The 22,108-nt window shown below is 45.7% G+C and overlaps 1 long non-coding RNA gene across 1 annotated transcript in view; it reads left to right on the top strand.

The window, feature by feature from the left end:
• The window catches only part of LOC309860837, a 574,079-nt gene that overhangs the window by 506,610 nt on the left and 45,361 nt on the right, over positions 1-22,108 (top strand). The gene's annotated exons all lie outside the window — the stretch shown is intronic.

The raw sequence follows: 22,108 nt of genomic DNA, 5'->3' as shown, positions 1-22,108 counted from the left end.
TGTAAGTCTGATCAGGAGAAGGTTCTGGACCCTGGGGTCCCAGCACGCATCTCCAGCTTCCAAGCTGACCCTCCCTTCAGACAGGGTTTAAGAGGCAGCAGGGCAAGCATGGTCTTTGTATTTAAATCACCTCAAGGGGGCCCATATCTCCAGGCACAACCAGAAGCCAGGGAGGAGAGGGAAGGGGGAGAGGGAGAGGGTACCTCCACTCCTATCTGCTGGCTGCACTTCTGGAGCGCCTGATCCAGGAAGCTAAATGTGTGGACAGAACAGAAGGAAGAATCTGGGAAGACTGGAAGACTAGAAGAGCTGTTCGTGGACTAGTCTCAACCTGAACCACAGAAACACCTCTGCCTCCCTGCCCTCCTCCCCTCGGCTGGGCACCAGGTGCCTCCCTACTGCACTCCAGATGCAGATCCAAGCTCAGGGGTGCCCAGTGCCGATGCCTCTCTCCGGCGCAGGGACTCTAGGGCATCAGCGGGACTCCTAGACAGCACCTGTGATCTCTAATTTAAAACCAAAACCAAAATCCCCAACCAGCCCAATCCAGCACAAGCAATACATATTTATGTGTAAGACACCTATGCACACATACACATTCACTTATCTACACACACACACACACACACACGCTTTTGCAGCAGAAGGCAGGCATGAAACCTGTTCCCTAAGTCCTTTGCTTTCCTCATCTGCTTCTAGCAGCAACATCCATTTCTGCTACGGATTTTCCTATTCGAGGGTTGATCACAGATCCAAATGCCACCATCCTGTTTGCCACCCTTTCCTACCCCACCGGCCCGCTGACGTCTGTCAGTGAACCATGGAACAAAGATGGAAGACAGGCCCAAGCTGCCTTCCTAAAGTGGGGTTATATTTGACACTTTAATAAACCTCAGAGCCTGAGCCTCTCTGCTCTCAGACTGGCCAGGGTGCAGCTCTCACTCTTACCAAACCCGTCCATCTCTCCTCCCCCCACCGTGGGGCACAAGGGTTTTCTCTGCCCGGCATCTATTTCCAGGCCCCATAAATCATATCCCATTGTTCCAGGCCATCTGAACTCATGCTTAATAAACCATCCACCTCACCCTTCCGCCACCACCCCGAATTTCCCACAGGGAAAGACTGTTTCAAGAAGAAAAGGAAATTCTTCATTAGGGCTGGATTTTAAAAGCAAGCTTCCACAAAAAACCAGAAAACAAAATTGGGTATAAATACCATCCAATAACCACTAAATGTCTTTGGTTAAAGCACCTGCCTACCTGTGATTCTCAGGTCCAGATGTGAGCTCAGTGCACATCCAAAGGAAGCAGAATTTGAACCTGATGCTAAATGACAAATGATCCTGAACTTCATGACCATTTAAGTGCCACAGTGGCTAGACTAAATTGCTCTGATGCAGAATTTCTCCCAAGTATAGGTTACTGAGAAACATAATATTGCTTGAAAATGTATTTAGGTGCGCTCATCCTTCTCAGACCAACACTCATGGGCTCTTAGTCATAACCAGGCTTAAGCTAACACGATTCCCCTATTTTCCCCAGAGAGGGAGGGAAACAAGAGGACATGTCTCTCATGTTCCAAGATCAAAAACTGGATCACAGCACTCACAGCATCAAGTCTGCCAAACCAGAGCTCTGGGTATGTACAATTCTTAAAGAGCTAATTGAATGGAAAACAGCCATCTGGGGCTGGAAACCCTTATGACATTCTGGGAAATGTATGGGCTTTAAAAGGATTATGCAGGGTGATGTGACTTTCAAAATTCCCAAACTCTGAACGGAAGCCTAAATGAGAATATGTTAAATTCACCCATTCCAAAACACAGCACAGTTGACTCGGACCCTAGAGCCCAGCTGTAGCTCAGGGTGTCCACACTGCAGCCTGGCTGTGGGAGGTCTGCAGACCACTCCCTGCTGAGAGAGTCCAGCCAACCCAATCAGCCTACCAGCAGGCTGTGGCACAAGGTCCAGATCCTAGCCCAGGCACCAGCCAGGGTTCCCTTTGGCCTGCCCTCTTATGGTTGAACAACAATCATGGAGAGCCACAGGGAGAGCGGCATTGGGTCCAGTATGGCCACTCCCTGGTCCTCCACAACACTGGTTGCACACTCTTCAACACAAGAAAATGGTGTGCAGAATCAAGGGCCTGCCACAGTAGGCTGTCGAGCAAGGAACAGAAAGCATCAGGGGACAGGTGGGACTGCTGGCTGGTCTACACCTCTCCCAGAGGGCAGAGGCCGCAGAGCTTCTGCAGGCTAAGCAGAGACGTGTCAGAATTACCTTCCCAAAAAGTAGGCAGTAAAGGAGGATTTCAAGCAGCCACAACCACCAGCAGGCCTGCGACCTCCAGATATCAGGGGCTTGACCATGACCGTGTCGGTAAGCAGAACACACAAGTGCCTTCTGGAGCGAGAGAAGACAGCTTAACGCTGATAACTGGTCCTCTCACTCTTCTCTGCTCTCAGCAAGTGATCCTGAAAGGGATGGACAAAGTTGGTCAGATTCACTGGAGAAAACACGAGCCAGTGAAGACGTCCCGGCTCGCACTAGGCCTCCTTCCAAAGGGTGGCTGCCCCACCCCTGGCACCTGGGTAACGCTGCTCTGGGGCCATCCACACAAAACGATTTACGTACCCCCCACCCGCAACAAACACACACAGACACAGACACACAGACACACACACACACATACACACACAAGCTGCATCGGGCTTTAGGAACCTAACTCAAATGCACCCCTAACGAGCAACCCCACAGGTGTGACTGGGTTGGACACTCCCAGCAAGGGAGGGAAGGCCCCCCCCTTGGGTCCTTGCCAGCGGCAGGGTGCCACCTGGGCCTCCGCCTCATCCTCTACATCCGCGGGGAAGTCGGAGCGGCCCCCACCAACCACCACCACACAACCAGATTGATTCTCCCACTTCAAATCCCCGCTGCCAGGGTCCCATCTGGGTGCTGACCGAAAAGCCGCCCTCAAGCAGCTGGCCGGCGGAGCGTCTGGAGTTCTCCCAGCCCCGCACTCACGCCTCCCCAGGCCGCCCCCTCCCCCGCGGGCCTCGCCTTACCGCCAGTGTCCACGAAGCGCGGGGGCGGGCGGTCCCGCAGCGTGGCACTCCAACCCGCGCTGGCCTCGTCCTCGTCGGACTCCGGCCCTTCGGGGGCGTCGGGAGGCAGCGGGGGGGCCGGGGCGCTCGTGTTCGGCGTCCGAGGAGGAGCGCGAGGCGGCGGACGTGCTGTAGAAGGCGTTCCCGCCGCTGTCCGGGCCGGACTCGCCGAACACTTCCTCCCAGATGTGCAGGCTCTCTTGGCCCGCGAGGGCCGCCTCGAGCAGCGCCGGCGCCCTCCTCCGCGCGCTCCCGCCGACCTGGGTCATGGCCCCGGCCGCCGCCCGCGCGCCCGCCCCCCAGAGCGCCTCCCAGCCGCACGCGCCGGGCACCAGGCCCGCGCCGCGGCCTGCCGCCCCCCACCAGCGCAGCCCGCAGCCCCAAGCCCGGCCGGACCGCCATCTTGGCCGCCTCGGGCCCAGCGCCCGAGGAAGCGCCCTCGGAGCTCGGGCGCCACAGGCTGCAGGCCGCGGAGGGACGCAGGGCGCGAGGGCGCGAGGGCGGGAGGCAGGGGCTGCGGCCGGGCCCAGGTGCCGCCGCTACCGCCGCCGCTGCGTCTCCTCGGCGCCCGCTGCGTCCCCCCGCGCCCTCCCGCCGCACCCCGCGCTCCCTGGCCGACCTTCCCAGGCGCGAGCCGCCAGAGACGGACCCGCCTCCTCGCACCTGCGGCCCGCCCGCCGGCCAATGGGGAGCAGGCCGGGGCGGGGCCCGCACGTGGCACGCCCCACACCCCTCGGCCGAGCGGGGCGAGGAGAGCAGCTGCGGCGGCGATGGCGGCAGGGGGGAGGGCGGCCGGTGGCTTCCTCGCCTGCGGGACGTGTGGCCCGGGTCGGCCACCCGCAGGCCCCGCGCGGCCCCGCAGGGGGAAGGGAGGAACCCAGTGGGTGTCGGGGGTTGGGGGGGACGCAGCCGGTCTTCCCGCTGCCCCAGCCGCCTCACGGAGCGTGAAGCCCGCGCTCTCGGTCCCTTCCGCAGTCGGCGCCGGCGGCGGCGGGGAGCTGTCCGCCCCGGTGGTTCTGAACCAGGCGCTGCGGAAATTCCAGGTAGGCGCCGGGCCTGAGGGTCACGATTCCCGTGGCTGCTGTGGCTGCTGCTGCTTCGATGCTCCACAGCCGGCTGTACCTTGAGCTCTTGCAAGCACAAGGGCTATCTGGCTTCCGGGAGCCTTGCTCTAATAAGGAGCCCTCCTCGCTGGTTCATTCCTGGGGTCAGGTGGTGACTCAGTCTCGCTTCAATACCCTGTAATTTGAGGGGGTCAACATCTGATCTTAGTCATTCCTTCCGTCTTTGACCTTTGACATCTTTAAAATAAAAATATTCATTACCTTCCAAATATTAATTACTCTAACACCACCCCTGCAACATCTTCACCCATACATTTGACACACTTGTCTGTTAAAGTACGGCACAATCACCCAGGCTTCAGTGTTCTGATAAACAATAGATCAGAAAGGTTTCATCCATCCCTCTGCCTTGGCCAGGAGTGCGTGGCACTCATTCCATTGATGACGATACACGTGATCAGGCGTTTCTTGCTCCTCTCTCCCTCCCACACTAATGCAATAAGTCACAATGATGGTAATTGGGCCATAAAGTCACTTGCACTCTGAAATAAAATAAATCCACAGAGATGTGAAGGGCTTGCAAATCCTACTGGGTATTAACTAAATAAGGATGACACGAAAGGGAAAGGCATATTGCTATTTCATGCATAAAGGATGCAGATGCATAAAGGGTGAAGATGTTGGTACCACCAGCTAAGGTCGTTCTAACAGCAGGTGAGCAGCTTCTGCTCTCGCCCTCCCCTCGCAAGCCCCTGTTTCCTCCTCCCAAACCAGAGTCTCTGTACCAGCATGAATTCCTGATCATCACTGAAAGATGATATATAAAAAGGAAAGGATTCACATGACATTGCTTTGTATATGAATTGGCTGATATACGTGAAATTGTTTGCAAAGCATTTCAACTCCGTTGGAAGAATTGTGTCACAGAAAAGAACTGGTTTCCAGCACTTCTCTATACTGTGTTAACCAGGGAAAGATTCTGAAGAGAGTTCATACAGGTAATCAGACTTTAAAAGGTCACTGACACATAGATTAAAGACGAAAAGTAAGATTGTGTAGCTCAAGTTCAAATTCTGCAATTAGGAATTCTGTAATACTCCTGTAAAATTTAATGACATATATTTTAAAAAATAATTGAAAGGGATCAAAACACTGAAATACATAGGCAAGAACTCCTTCTTTTCTCCAGGCAGCCAATGAAAAGTCAGCAGCTAAAGTGTGTATTTTAAAAACAGTGGCTTGCTTTGCTACCCAGAGGAAGCAGGAAGTAGAGTAGTAACAGTTACAAGGATGGAATCAGTCTTCCATTGTGCCAAATCTGCATTTGTATGGTGCTAATCCCAAAGAAACCTTAGAGTCTTTGTGCTTATGAGCTCTCAAGTGCTTGTAGCTCACAGAGCATGCAACACTGGGAGAGGATTATATGGTCACAAAAGAAACAGACTGGGAAATCAAATTGTTATCCAAACCCTGGCCCAACAAAAATGAGATGGCTATGTCCATTTAGAATCAAGGGTTTAGCAACTTTGTTTAAACAAATGTTTCCGACCAAGAACAGTAAAAATACTTCAGCCTTTAAAAACAGGTGGCTGGGGGCGCCTGGGTGGCTCAGTGGGTTAAGCCGCTGCCTTCGGCTCAGGTCATGATCTCAGAGTCCTGGGATAGAGTCCCGCATCGGGCTCTCTGCTCAGCAGAGAGCCTGCTTTCCTCTCTCTCTCTCTGCCTGCATCTCCATCTACTTGTGATTTCTCTCTGTCAAATAAATAAATAAAATCTTAAAAAAAAAAAAACAGGTGGCTGATTCTCCTTGTGAAAGGAGGGGAGGAAAGGGAAGAAAACAACTGGAAAACAAAAACCAAAAAACTTTCCCATCTGCTTGGCAACCTCCTACTCGATGCTATGATTATGGTTCTACATCATTAAGTTTTACAAGTAATGTTTTCTGGGAGGATAATTATAGAACCAGCATTATACTGAGATCTTTTAACTTTGAGTCTTCCAAATAATACAACTTTGTAATATAATTAATTTTAAGATTAATATTGAGCTTTTGGTTCATAGTCTGCACAAAAGGCTCCAGGGTAGTAAGAACAACCCATTTCTGTAGTAGATTCCTTAGGCTTTGTTAAGCCAGAGAGGTTCATGCTCTTGTGAAACTGGGGATAATAGCCATATTTCATTGAGTCTTGGCCTCCTTTCCTGGTATAGTTTAAAAAGAAACAAAAATGCTACCATTCAAACTATGATACAATGTTTTCTTTTCATTAATATTTTAATTTAAATGTATTCAAAAAGCTCTTTGGTAAGTATTTAGACAGATTTTTATTACATATGGCCTTAATGCATACATAAAATAAAAGTTAAAATTTTTGGTTAACGTTTTTCCAAACCTCACATTAAGAATCTCATTACTTTTATTTACTTTCTAACTGAGAGATTTCAGTGCCCAGATTTTTCTCACAATATGTTCCTCTGAGCCACCCAGAGCTTTCGTCATGCTGCACTTAAAAAATTATTATTAGACATATACCTGACATTCAATGTTAAATTAGTTTCAGGTGTACAACATAGTAATTTGACAATTCTATACATTACTCAGTGATCACCACAGTAAGTATATCATCACGTCACCATATAAACTTATTATAATATCATTGGATGTATTCCCAATGCTGTACTTTTCATCTCCAGATGAGAACAGGAAATTATTTTATTTATTTTATAACAGGAAATTTGTACCTCTTAATCCCCTTCACCTATTTCACCCATCCCCCATCCACCTTCCCTCCCATAACCACCAGTTTGTTCTTTGTATTTAAGAGTCTATTTTTGTTTTGTTTTGTTTTTTTTTTGTCTGTTCACTTGTTTCTTTTTTTATATTCCATATAGACGTGAAATTACAGGGGCCCCTGGGTGGCTTAGTGGGTTAAAGCCTCTGCCTTTGGCTCAGGTCATGATACCATGTTCCTGGAAGCGAGGCCCAAGTCGGGCTCTCTGCTCGGTGGGGACCCTGCTTCACCTGCCTCTCTGCCTGTCTCTCTGCCTACTTGTGATCTCTCTCTCTTTCAAATAAATAAATAAAATCTTAAAAAGAAAAAAAAAGGAAGTGAAATCATATGGTATTTGCCTTTCTCGGTCTGACTTATTTCTCTTAACCTAATACCTTCTAGATCCAGCCATATTGTCACAAATAGCAAGATCTCATTCTTTTTTATAGCTGGATAATATTCCATTATATATCTATATACACCATATCTTTACCCATTCATCTACTGATAAACACCTGAACTGCTTCCATATACTGGCTATTATAAATAGTGCTGCAGAAAACCTAGGAGGGCATATATCTTTTTGAATCAAGTGTTTTTATTTCCTTTGGGTAAATATCAAGTACTAGAATTACTAAAGCATATGGTAAATCTATTTTTAACTTTTTGAGGAACCTCCATACTGTTTTCCACAGTTGTTGCACCAATTTACATTCCCACTAAAAATGTACAGAGGTTCCTTTTTCTCCACATCCTGGCCAACACTTGTTCTTTCTTGTCTTTTTAATACTAGCAATTCTGACAAGTATAAGGTGATACATCTCCCTGTGGTTTTGATTTTATTTTCCTGATGATGAGTGATATTGAGCATCTTTTCACATGTCTATTGGGTGTCTGTATGTATTTTTTAGAAAAATGTCTATTAAGTCCTCTGCCCATTTTTCAATTGGATTATATGTTGGGGTTTGGGTTTTTTTGGGGTTTGGTGTGTGTGTGTGTGTTCTTTACATATTTTGGTTATTAATTCTTTATTTTATTTATCATTCACCACTGTATTCTCCCATTCTGTAGGTTCCCTTTTGGTTTTGTTGCGGGTTTCCCTTACTGTGCAAAAGCTTTTTATTTTGTTGTAGTCTTAATAATTTATTTTTGTTCTTGTTTCCCTTGCCTAAGCAGACATACCCACAAATAATGTTGCTAAAACCAATCTCCAAGTGATTACTGCTTATTGTCTTTTAGGAGTTTTATGGTTTCAGGGCTCTCATTTATTCATTTAATTTTTTTTTTTTAAGTAAGCTTTACACTGAATGTGGGACCTAAACTCACAGCCTCAAGAATAAGAGTCACATGCTGTAAAGGCTGAGCAAGACAGGCACACCTCACACTTCACATTTAGATCTTTGATCCATTTTGAGTTTCTTTACGTGTATGGTAAAAGAATGTGGTCTAGTTTCATTCTTTTGCAAATGGCTCTCCAGTTTTCCCAACACTGTTTTTGAGGAGACTTTCTTCTGTTACATATACTTGCCTCCTTTGTCAAAGATTAATTGACCATATAATTGTGGATTTATTTCTGGGCTCTCTATCCTGTTTCCATTGATTTATGCGTATATTTTATCCCAGTACCCTACTGTTTTGATTACTATAACTTTGTAGTATATCTTGAAATCCAAGAAACTGATACCTCCAGCTTTGTTCTCCTTTCTCAAGATTGTTTTGCATGCTACACTTCTTATAAAAGTATTCTGAGGTCATCCATTCTGCTTGGTTTGATGCTGGTAGGGTTTCTCTTTTTCTTTTTTCTTTTTTTTTCCTTATCTGAGATTTTCATATAATAACCAGTTTATTTTCTTTCTTTAAATGGTCCTCAAAAGGCCTGTGGCTTGGCATGCCAAGGGATGTAGATGATCAGTTGTGCCCTAGGAGCAATAACCACATGGCCCAGGGTCAAGCTGTGGTAACTTTATAGGAACTTCCACCTGCTCAGCCCCAACTATAAGACAATTCCTGACATTGGAGATGTGAAAAAAAATGGGAGGGGAGGGGCATCTTAAAATCCATAAAATATGGCATATTGTCTCCTGTTTGTACTTTTACAATTTCTGATTTTGCAAATGGCCAAGCTGCCGCAGGGAACAAAAATGAGGTCCTAAGGTGGCAGAGACTGACCTGGCCAGCCCTGTACTGCACAGGCTATGCGTTACTGGATCAGTATGAATGGAGAAAGCAGGGGTGAGTCAGGGAAGCTGCTGCTTCTCCCTACATTGCCTTCATCACCCACAGGGAGGGGGCCCAAAGCCAAGGAGGACCTCCTGGAACTGAGACAGGGGAGGGGAAAAGAAAGCTGAACGATGCCACAGCTGCTGAACCATGACCAAAATATGGGGGAGAAGGCTGGAGGCAAATGTGCATGGTACACCGTGACATTTGGAGTCCTAGGTGACATAGAAGCTTAAGGATCCAACCTTGCTCAAACTGATTTTACATGATGATTTTATCTACTAATCAACCCAGAGATGCAGAGAATGAAATAGGGCAATACTATAGAAAATGCTTGAGAGAAATCTCTCTTATGGTTGAGATAACCTGATATTTCCATTGATTCATTCATTCATTCATTCATTCGTTCAACAATTATGTACTGAGTATTATGTATCAAATCCTCTTCTGAACACAGAATAAATAAGGAAAAAAAACCCACAAATACCATTTTTATAGCACATGCATTCAAATAGAAGAGAGAGAACAGACAGTAAATAAATAAATATATAATATGTCAGCTGTTGATAAGAAGTCAAAAGTAGAGAGGGACAGAAACTATATTGATTGTGATGGTGCTGGTGCTGGCTGTGTGTGCAGTTAGGGGAGATTACTCTGATAAGACATTGGCAGATCCTTGAGTGGATTCAGAGAACAAGACGGGTACATTTAAGAAGAGGAAACAAGTACAACGCCCCAAGAAAGGCACACACTTGCTGTACTCTGTTAAACACTAAGGAGGCTGGTGAGCGGAGGCAGAGACAGCTGAGTGAAGAGGTAGGAGATGAATTGAGAAGGAAGTTGAGTGTTAAATTTTGTAAGACTGAATTTTGTATTGAGTGAAGTGGGGAGCCATTGGAGATCTTAGAGCAGAGAAATAACAAGGTCTGACTTTTGTCTTAAACGGATTGCTTTAACTGCTGAGTGGAAAATAAACTAGAACAGAGCAAAGATGGAATCCAGAAGACCAGATAGAAGACTATTACAATAACTCATAGAAGACGGTGTTTTGGACCACAGTGGGAGTAACTGAAATGTGGAGAACTGGTCAGATTTAGAATATATTTTGAAGATAGAATCCACAGCTTCTACCAAAGAATTAAACGTGGGCAGTGAAAGAAAGAGATGAATCAAGAATGACTCTACAGTTTCCTGTTTGAGCTATTGCAAGACCAGCAGAGCTCGAGAAGAATAAGAGCTTGGTTTTGAACATGTTGGGTTTAACTCATCTAGGTAGATCTGGAAAGCAGGCAGTGGAAGAAAGCTCAAAATCCAGGTCTGGACTGGAGGTGATGTGGAGTCATCAGGAGATAGATGGTAGAAGAGGGACAGTCACCAAGGACTCAGTGTAGACAGAGGAGAAGTCTGAGGTTGGGTCCTGGAGCACATTCATACTCAGAGATCAGGGAAATGAGAATAAACCCCAAGTGGAGGGGCTTGTCCTCACTCATAAGGGATTGGAGTAAGGGTTCCACCCAGGTAAACTTAGTGGGATTCTGTGGGTCTTCTTTCCTTACCGATTTTTTTTTTCAAGATTTATTTGAGAGAGAGAGAGAGAGAGCAGGAGCACACACATGCAGGGGGAAGAGACAGAAGGAGAGGGAGAGAATCTCAATCAGATTCCCCACTGAGCATGGAGCCTGACGTGGGGCTCGACTCCATAACCCTGACCTCATGACCTGAGCCAAGATTCATACGCTTAACCACTTAGCCAACTAGACACACACCCAGTTTGTTTTTCATTCTTTTTTTAAAATATTTTATTCATTTATTTATTTGACACAGAGAGAAAAGAGAGAGAGAGATCACAAGTAGGCAGAGAGGCAGGCAGAGGAAGAGGGAGAAGCAGGTTTCCTGCTGAGCAGAGAGCCTGATGCGAGAGCCCGAGACCCTGAGACCATGATCTGAGCTGAAGCCACCCAGGTGCCCTCAATTTACTTTTCTCAGAGAAGTCATCAGAATGGTCGGTCATCAGCTGTATCTGATGGAAGGTGTTCAATTCTCACTCTGAACAAAATGGCTGTACATTAGAATCACTGGGAGAATTTTAAAAGCACACTTATATCCAGACCCCAATTGGATATTAATCTAATTGGTTCTACACCAATTAGATCAGGTCATTTGGAGGTGGGCACTCCTGTGTTTTAAAGTCTTCCAGGTGATTCAAAAGTGTGGCCAGTGCTGAGAAGCCCTGGCTTAAGGTTGGAGGAAAGAAGATGTGAAATAGTCAAAATATTTCACGAGAAGAATGGAGATTCTGTCGGTCAGAGAAACATACTTGGATTTGTGGCTGAGAATTTAATGTAAAAGGGGCGCCTGGTAGGCTCAGTGGGTTAAGCCGCTGCCTTCGGCTCAGGTCATGATCTCAGGGTCCTGGGATCCAGTCCCACATTGGGCTCTCTGCTCAGCAGGGCGCCTGCTTCCCTTCCACTTTCTGTGATCTCTTCCCTTCCTCTCTCCTACTGTGATCTCTCTCTGTCAAATAAATAAATAAAATCTTAAAAAAAAAAAAAGAATTTAATGTGAAAGCTTCCAGCATTGTTGCTTTTCTCACCAACCACCTTCAGCTGCCAGGGGCAGACATAGGGTGGACAGAAGGTTGGGTTTTTACCAGGGTGGGGTTTTATCAGGTATGTATGATGTATGATGGAGGGGAGAGTATGGGACAGGGATTATAGTTATGGGAGTGGACTCTGTGCCAGCTGCAGATGCCTGTGAGAATTTGGGGTAAGGATCAAAAACCACAGAAAATGAAATAGGGGGACGCCTGGATGGCTCAGTTGGTTAAGCAGCTGTCTTCGGCTCAGGCCATGATCCCAGCGTCCTGGGATCAAGTCCCACATCAGGCTCCTTGCTCGGCAGGGAGCCTGCTTCTCCCTCAGTCTCTGCCTGCCACTCTGTCTTCCTGTGCTCGCTCTTGCTCCCTCTCTCTCTCTGACAAATAAATAAAATCTTTAAAAAAAAAGATTCTCTTCAAAAAAAGAAAATGAAATAGGTAAATGGATTCTTCTGAGTGACTTAGATAATACTTCTTGAAATAATTTAGTGCAGCCAGACCCCTGCAAAGCAGCACAAACAACTCTGATGAGTGCTTCAATCTACCACTTCTTCCCAGGGCTTCAATCAATTGCTTTCAACAAGTGAACATTGAGATATTTAGAGCAAAGGAAAAAAAAATAAATATTGGAAGTTCGCATTTTTTTAAGATTTTATTTATTTATTTGACAGAGACACAATGAGATAGGGAATACAAGCAGTGGGAGAGGGAGAAGCAGGTTTTTCCTCTGAGAAGGGAGCCCGATGCGGGGCTGGATTCTCAGGCCCCTGGGATCATGACCTGAGCCAAAGAGCAGATGCTTAACAATTGAGCTACCCAGGCTCCCCTGGAAGTTAGCTTTTTACATTCTTGGAAAATGGGATTTTGTACATTTATGTCCTTTTTCTGTCCCCTTGTGGATATTTTCCCTCTTGAAACACACCCAACTCCTGCTCCACAGTTGTCCAGTAAAAGAAAGGGATCTGAGTGCCATCCCCAAAGTTCACTTGCGTTTAAAGGAGAAACAATCCTGGGAAGCTGTTTTACACAAAAGAGTAGATTGCTCAGTTGTAGAAACTCAGGTATTATAAGAAAACGGGAGAGATATTCGTTACTAGAAGGGGGACTTGCTCAGCGTTTCTAAATTCACATTGGTAGATTGTTGAACTGTTGTAGGCTGAGTGTTAAAATCACATCTTTCCCTCCGTTTTCTTACAGAGACAATGATGGTTCTTCCAAGATTGTCTGTGAAAGGCTAGGCACCTGCAAAACCACACATTTGACCTGAGCCATCACCCAAGTAGAATGTAATCCGCTCTCAGATCATAGGAGAAAAAAGAGAGAGAGAGAATCCCAAGAAGAAACACTCACGTCAGGATTTTCATCAAATTTAGTGCACGTCTCACCATTTATCTTCATTTGCGGTAATTTTTAAAATAAACACTAATGTCGAATTGCCCTGCGTTACAACAAGCAACTCAATTATCAGAAAATCACGAGTCTCCAACGTTTGTTCTAATTACTAAAGCAGAAGAGTGGACAGAGTTTAGAAAAATTTCAACAAGGCTTAAACAAGAGAGATTTTCCACTTTTTTCTAATCAGGTCAACATAGATACCACTTTCCCTACAACCTTGTAGGCAGTTGGTATTTTTTAGAGATATCATTTGGTTCTTTATAGAAGGCTTAAAGTTGGAGGTCCATAAAAATGATAATCAACTTTTATGTGTGCCTTCTATAGGCCAGGAACTGTGCTAAATGAACAGTATCTAATTTAATCCTCCTAACAAGCCCTGTGAAGTCAATACTACTGACTATTCTCACTCCAAGGGGGGGCAAAGCAGATGCTTCGAGAGTTGAACTCAGTTTTCCAAGTTCATACAGCTCGTATATGATGGAATCAGGACTTGAGCTTAGTCTAATGCCAGGTTGGACCCTCAGTGGCAGCTACTGTAGTTTTTTTGACATTCACCTGCTACCCTCCCCCACCCCCGCCCCCATTTCATTCCCATTTAGGGATAATCAGCCATACCTAAATGACAGTGGCCAGGCAGGAAGGGTGGCTACTGGGTTTAATTATTTATATCCAGGGGGAAGAGCCGCCTCGCCCCATACGTTCTGCTTCAGCTCTTGCCCTGCCAGGGGAGTAGCCATCCTTCAAACCATCAGTGTTAATTGCTGGTGAGGGATGAATTAGGCGGCAGGGGTCACACACAGTTTACTAGTCATGCATATTTCTTTCAGAATACCTAAGTACCATTCCCTTGGAGATGAGAAGAAATGATGGGAGGGATGTTAAAAGGGACTCCCAGAAATATTTCTGGACCAGTCATGATCACTAGCCCTTATGATACTCTTGGAGTCATTTTACTGGTTCTTGAAATGAGTGCACTTGCCCTAGGATGGCTTGGCCCCTCCCAGTAATCAGAAGCTCCCAGGATGGGTCAAAGATTACTTTATTTGCTATAATTCTGCAAGTTGAATGTATCTCTCAGCCATTTCCTGTGAATGCTATTATGGGGCAGGCACAGGGGGATGACTATGGGACAGAAACATATCAGGTGAGAGGGATCCTATGCTTTTGTATGAAGGAGAAGCCCATTCTCCTTGGTGATGGGAGTTTTCCTTCTGCTCTGACTCCTGCCCAGCCAGGATCAGTGGGGTGCCTCCTCCTTTGGGCGACAGGTCTCTTTCTTTCTAAATCTTCTTTTTTTGGGACAAAAAGCAAGACTACCCTTCTTTTCATCTTTCAGCTTTTTCATCCTGGCCAACGACACTCAAACACCCTCGCCCCCAATTTGGGCTGCTAGACTATGCCAAGAGGCCACATACTGGATATATTACCTCAGGCCCAGTGTTTGGACTTCACTGAACCTTAATTGTAACATCTGAGAAGGGTTGGGGAGGCGGATGTTGTGAGGATTCATTAAGACAATGTTATATTTTTATCACGGAGTCAAGAAAGATCTCTTGTTAGGAATGTGTTCAATCTTACCAGGATAGAGGGCAAAATAGCATTTTACATATATTTTTTAATAAAGTATTTCTTTTTAAAAAATTATTTATTTGACAGAGAGACAGAGCAGGAATACAAGCAGGGGAGTGGGAGAGGGAGAAGAAGTCTTCCTGCTGAGCAGGGAGCCCAATGTGGGCCTCCATCCCAAGACGCTAAGATTATAATCTGAGTGGAAAAACGACGCTTTAAGGACTGAGCCACCCAGGTTCCCTGCAACAGAGCATTTTTTTTTAAAGATTTTATTTATTAATTTGACCGACAGAGATCACAAGTAGGCAGAGAAGCAGGCAGAGAGAGAGGGAGAAGCAGGCTCCCCGCTGAGCAGAGAGCCCGATGAGGGGCTCCATCCCAGGACCCTGGGATCATGACCTGAGCTGAAGGCAGAGGCTTTAACCCACCGAGCCACCAGGCACCCCGGAAAACAGCCTTTTAAACAATATTTTTATTTTTATTTTATACATATATATGTAAACAGAGAATTGAATGTATACATATAAATAAAACTTGTAAACACATTTGATATATATTTATGTTTATCCTAGGACGCAACACTGCCCTCCTGAGCAGCGCAAGAGGGTGGGTTTTTACAAAGAATCACCAAACAGCTTGACCCAACTGAACGGCCTGCCTTGCGCTGCTGCTTAAGAGAAAGCCTTGAGTTGGGAAAGGTTTGACAAATACTGAGAAAAACCAGTCAATTAATATGTTAAAAACACTACCCAACCACAGTATGAACCATTTAGACATATGGCTTTAATTTTGACTTTAGTCTCCAAAGCCTAGGGGTCCCTGGGGAAAGGGGGCAGAGGGAGAGAAAGGACCAGCTTCTCTGTGGGCCAGGTTTCTGGGGTTGCTCCCAGCCCTGCCCCCAGAGGGAATGCCCCCATCCAGGGCTTTGCTCCCAGAAGGGCCCCTCCCCCAGAAAGCCCCTTCCCAAATGGCCCTGACCTTTGGCCACACCCTCAGAGGTCCCATTATCCACCCCCAACCCCCTCACACCCCCCTACCCTGCCAAGCACCGCCCTCAGAAGGGTTCTAAGGTGAAGTCAGTGTGCTTCTCTCTCAATGTCTAGGAATTACTCAGTTTTATTTTTGACTTTGTGTTTTTTGAGCGAAGTGGGTGGTGTAAGGACCTACTTTATATTTTTATATTTTAGCCAGAGGCTTCCATTGAGGTTACACAATAACCTTGTTGTTTAACCCTTAAGCTGTCCCTGCTCCCCTTCTCCCAGGGGACTTACTTAAAAAGAAGTCCCGGAAATCAACCTCAGGTAACAAAGCCCAAATACAAGGGTGGGTCAGGCCAGGTAAGACATCTGATCAGTGGAGGGCTGCATACTGTCTCCCTAGCTACCAAGGAGTATGGGTCCCGCCCTTTGTGAGTCTTTTGGGCGAAAATCCTAACCAAGGTGATAGGCTAGGTCAAATATCTACTAAAAGGTAAGTTGTAATTCAATTGGTCACCTAGCATCACTGTGCAGCTTTCTCTGTGTGTTACAATTTCATTGGCCACCTGTGCATGACCAGGCCCAACCACATGGCCTATGTCCTTAAAAGCTAGTCTGTAAAGGAGAGAGGGGTTGACTTCTCTGTAAGAAAAGCGGCCCTGGCTGGTCAGTTTGATTCTTGATGCTTGGTGCAAAATAAAGCTTTGTTTGACCTTCGCTTTGTATCAGTCTCACTCTTTTAATCATGGACCCATTATTGGGGCATAACAGGTGGGATAGTGGAGCACGTACATAGTGGAGGGGACAGCCCACTGTGGGTATCCACCATTCCTTGCCTGTACTGCTCATTTGCATGTACTGCTCGCCCTGCCCGGTGAGCACAGCATGGAAATGGACTCCTCGTGAGTGGTGGTCAACGAGACTCGCTGACCACGTGATGTCTATGACCGAGTCAACCGGAGCTCACCTTCCCTACAGACCAGAGCTTGCTCTGAGCACCGGCAGGAGGCGGTGGCCTCTTGTGAGCAGCCCAGAACCCTGTCTTGTCCTTTCTCACTCATGTCACCTCCCTGTGTTAGCCAAGCCTTGGAAGTGGTGACTTAGGAGGGAAGGGAAAGAAAGGCAGCCCCTGGCTCCTGATCCTGTCAAGTTCCGTACTCATCAGGAAGCCGAGGGCAGCAGGGTTGGTGGAACAGGTGTGAGTCCCCAGGTGAGGTAAAGATGGCAGAGCTGGTCTTGTGCAGGATTTCTACGGTTCTGATAAGAAGAGGGCACGTGGGTGTGCCCCAGCTGTGGAATCCCTGCGTGAATTATTTAACACTGACATTGCACCCTGCGAAGATGAATGGCATAAATCATGCCCATAATCACATTATAAAATTTTTATTTGCTTGGAATGACATTAAATGCAAATAGAAAACAGCAGCCATGCCCCTTCAGAAGACAGATGATGGAGGAAATGAGCTTTCTATTTTAGTACCTTTAACAAACACTTCCTCCCTGTTTTTGCCCAAAGGGCCCTATATCTTCATTTTGCATGGGGCTTGTAAATTATGTAGCCAGCCCTGGGGACAGCTGTGCAGTGTCTCAATGACCCAGTGCAGGGAATGGCAGGAGCCTCCCTCCTTGATACAGTAGTATTACACAAGCCCCTGAAGCTGAAACAGAACTTCAGGATAAAGTCTGGGGGGGAGGTCCTCAAATTTCTGAGTCATGGGCTGTCGTAAACAAAATAACAGCCGGGTGGCTTAGGCAACATACAATTTATTTTCTCATGGTTCTGGGCGCTGGAAGTCCAAGATCAAGTTGGCAGTAGGGTTCGATTCTTCAAACGTCTCTCCTTGGCTTGCAGATAGCTGTGTTCTCCACTCTGTCTTCAAACGATTGTCCTTCAGTCTGTACTGTCTGTGTCCTAATCTCTTCTTCCTGTAAGCACACCAGTCCTGTTGGCTTGGTGCCCACCCCCAGTGAGCTCGTTTTCCCTTTATCACCTCTTTAAAAATCCTGTCTCTGAATATTGCCACATTCTGAGATGCTGGGTGTTAGGACGTCAACGTAGGAATCTGGGGGCATCCAACTAAGCCCATAACAATAGTCAAAACTGGATCCGAAACTGAAATTTAGACACATTTTAAAATGCTAAAAGTGGGGCGCCTGGGTGGCTCAGTGGGTTAAGCCGCTGCCTTCGGCTCAGGTCATGATCTCGGGGTCCCGGGATCGAGTCCCGCATCAGGCTCTCTGCTCAGCAGGGAGCCTGCTTCCCTCTCTCTCTCTCTCTGCCTGCCTCTCCATCTACTTGTGATTTCTCTCTGACAATAAATAAATAAAATCTTTAAAAAAAATAAAAATAAATAAAATGCTAAAAGTGTATATATATAATTTTTGTGGTAGGCCTGAGATGGTTGGTAGGCTGAGATGTATTTGTAACCTTTGAGGGAAACATCCTTTGGAATGATCAAAGAGAGCTTCTATGTAATTCCATACATCCACAATTAAACCCCAGAGCTTTTTAATTTGGAATTTGGCTGTTTTGTGCTTGGTGGTAACCAAAACCAGCCTAGGGCTTTTCTTTTGTTTTGGCAGAAATGTAGGAGGCCGAGGACTTGAGCATTTAGACATCTTGCTGCTCTTTGGTTTAATCATACTCTACTGAGTTGCCCGAAACTAATTAAGCTCTTGGCTCTGTAGAGGAGAGATGATGTTCATTACATGTCATTGGCCACAATGTTCCTTTTTTAAATTGTTGTTAACATTTGTGTTATTTTTCAGTATAAGAGACAAGCTTTATCTTAGTTTGGGCTGATGTAACAAGAGCACCATAAACTAGGTGCTTTAAAGACATACTTATTTCTCTCAGTTCTGGAAGCTGGGAAGTCTACGATCAAGACCCTGGAAGATTCCGTGTCTGTTCAAGTGCCCACTTCCTGGGTCACAGATGACCATCTTCTCCCTATAACCTCCAAGGTGGAGGAGGCGAGGGATCTCTTTGGGGTCTCTCTTATGGAGACACTAATCTCGCCCATGAGGACTCCACCCTCATGACCTAAACATCTCCCAAGGACCCCATCTCCCAGTTATGTCCCTTTGGACATTGAGTTTTCAACTTATGAATCCTGGAGGGATACACTGTCTACAGTGAGCTTCGTCAAATATCTTTTATGTTCAAGGCACTGTTTTTTGGCAAAATTAATCATTTCCTACACATCCTTTGAAGCAAGAGTATTTCTGCACTTTGCCTTCCTTTTGAACCTTTCTCTAGAGAGGATCCTAAAAAGTTCAGAAAAGATGCAGAAGAAACCTGCTGGTTAGCTCGTTTTTCACAGTAGAGCAGAATTCATTTTGAAGTAGGTTAATCTTAGAAATCCAGGCGAAGACACTTCGCTTGAAAATCATCTCAAATGATCAGTTAGTTTTGTTAGTATGAGTAATAGTAATATAAGATCAATAGAACAACTTTTTGTTCTACTGTGGGCCTACTGTGTGCTGGGTACCTCGGAGCACCTGAGTCGAACCATCTCGTGATCTTTTCAACAGCCCACTGAGGGTCACACTGTCTTCTCCTCCACGTTATGGATGAGCCTTAAGTCGGGACCAGAAATGACACAACTTTCCCAAAGCCATATTGCTACTGAGGGGCCAGCTGGGATCTACGCCCACTCTGGTGCCAGAGCCTGTGATTGCAAACGTGGGCTGCCCTAGCTGTTCAGAACAAAGGACTGTTCATGGAGGTGACACAGCTACCCGTGAGACCCACCACCCTTTTCCCTAAGGTCATCCCGGTACAGCCTGCAGTGATGGCCCGAGTTAAGCATTTGAACTTGGTGCTGCAGAGGGCGTGTTTTAGGGACAAGATTGGTGTTAAGAGGGTCTAATGAAGCCCAGAGGGAATGGAAGGAAACAGGACTTGGGGAAATATCTGGGTCCCTGGAGCAGTGATCTCCTTTTATTACTGTGCACCTCTCTTTCACAAAAATAAATAAATACATAAATACATACATACATACATACAAAAAATATTTGCGGACATAGCACAAATTTAAGCAAATTTTTGATAAATTATAAACTCTACTACTCTACTAAATTATTATAAAAGGCATGCAAAAGCTAAGCAGTTAAATGGATGACATGAAATATGAATAAAACTTATAATATTTTCTTCCAGCCCCTTACTGGACTATTTGTCAAACTCCCTTTGGAGAAGACTTTTTAAAGATTTGTTTATTTATTTATTGAGAGAGAGAGAGACAACACGTGTGTGCACATGTGAGTAGGGGGGTGGGGCAAAGGGAAAAGGAGAGAAGCAGACTCCCCATTGAGCACAGAGGCCTCACTAAGGGCTCAATCCCATGACCCTGAGATCATGACTTGAGCCAAAATTTTGAGTCAGACATTTAATCAACTGAGACACCCAGGTGCCCTGGAGAAGACTTTTTAAGAAAGAGATAGGACACTGGATTTATAGCAATAATTCCTTGAATTAATCTTTAAAAGTGGGAAGATAGAAATGGTTTTTTAAATTTTTTAAAGATTTTTTTTATTTATTCATAAGAGATGGGAGGCAGAGGCAGAAGCAGGTTTCCCGCAGAGCAGGAAGTCCAGAGTGGGACTTGATCCCAGGACCTGGGATCAGGACCCTAGCTGGAGATAGACGCTGGAGATACTGATAAACCAAACTTTAGGGAAAAATACTGAACTTTACTGGGAAGATGAAGCAGAACAACAGCATATGGCAGCAACATGAGTTTTAGATAGTTGTTGGTCACCCAGAAGGCTTAAGGTGGAGAGAAAAACAAAAGGCTGTAGTGACCCAAAATTGTCCGAGTTGTGTAATTTGACCCAGAAACTTCCGGGTGACATAAAGATTTGTTTATTTATTACACGGACAGCGCCATGTGGGGACAGAGCGAGGGGGAATGAGAATTCCATACAAACGTGTGAGTGGCTCTTCTCCCATCTCCAGGGGGGAAGGAAGAGATTGGGTTTACTCCAGTAAGCATGGTGATGAGTTGGTGAGGTAGGTTGACTAGATGTCTGGACACCTGAAAAAGCCAGCTAAGGGGGCTTCCTGGCCATCTTGTCAGTGTCTTATTGAAAGCTTGTCATGTGCAAGACTTTCTTTTAACAGGTTGCCAGGTGAATTGATGTACAAATCAGACTACCGGCCGCCATGTGTCATTGCTCAGGTGGTCCATGACACAGTGCCCTGCAACTAAGGGGATGCACTTAGCATTACAGACATCGTTCTGTCTTTGTTATTTTGAAATTTAGAAAATATCTTATTAATTTGTTCACCCCAAAGAGGCAATTTATTGCTTACTATGACAGTCTTTTGGTAGAGGACACAAAACTGCTTTCTTTGTTATGAAAATCAATGTGTTACACCAATTTTCTGAAAGATAGAAATGAATTGCCTCCTTCCAGCTGGGTCAGGACATAAGTGTACCCTATGTATTGGTTTTTCAATAGATTCCATTTACAGATTGTACATGTCTCTCAATACAGAAGACATTTGCTCACATTTATGTGTAGAACATTCCCGAACCTGGTCCAGATTGCGGATGAAACCGTCACTCTAACTGGCAAGGCATAACGAAGAAGAGTTTTCCTGTAAACAATATGTGGTCATGGAAGGAATCAGCACTGCAATTCGTGGCTGATTCCAAAGGCTCTAAGAGGTGGTAGATGCACAGGCAAAGTGGTGACTTTTGCAGAGGAAGCAGGCTGGGGAGAGATAGCAAAACAGAAGTTTGAGAGGGCCCTAAAATCTCCTCCTGTGGGATTATTGGCCATTGAGCTTGAGAAAGGCTATGGTGAAAACTTGAAAGAGCATCAGATCAAACCCTTGGCCACTGGAGGTTGAAACTGACATGAGCAGCACTATCTCTATTCTTGACTCAAGGCCACAGGATGACAAGCTTTGCTTTTTCAATGTGGTCTCAAGTCTCTATACTGCCCTACAAAGAAAATAATACAAATAAATGCTGAGAGTGTAAAGTGTAAGCAGAGCTCCCCTTGGCCATTTCCTAAGTTTTGTCCACTCCGAAGTGAGTATCACTTTGGTGAGTGCATTGCAGGAAATGGCCTTAATGATCAATGGCAGACCTCCACTCCAGAGTGACATAAAAAGCAATCTGCACCTCCTTCCTGATTTGTCTGTAATGAAACTTGCTTTCCTCAGGTCCCAGCATTCGAGGCAGATAAATATGTTCCCTTTCGTTGGCTCTTACTCATACTTCAGCAAGATTTCCCATGTGCTTTCCTTGGCTGGCTGGGAAACTGGACCACAATTTATGGGATCTTAGGGGACAGGCGCGTAGAATTCCAGTGGGATCCCGGAACAGAACCTAATTGGAGATTAGAGACGATTGCGGTGCAAAGCTTTTCTTTGAGATCAAAAGAGGTGCATGTTATGCAAA

Source organism: Mustela nivalis (assembly GCF_964662115.1).
Source record: "Mustela nivalis genome assembly, chromosome: 3".
NCBI classification, from domain to species: Eukaryota; Metazoa; Chordata; class Mammalia; order Carnivora; family Mustelidae; genus Mustela; species Mustela nivalis.
The sequence above is the reverse complement of the archived record's forward strand: the minus strand, read 5'-3'. Positions and strand labels throughout refer to the sequence as shown.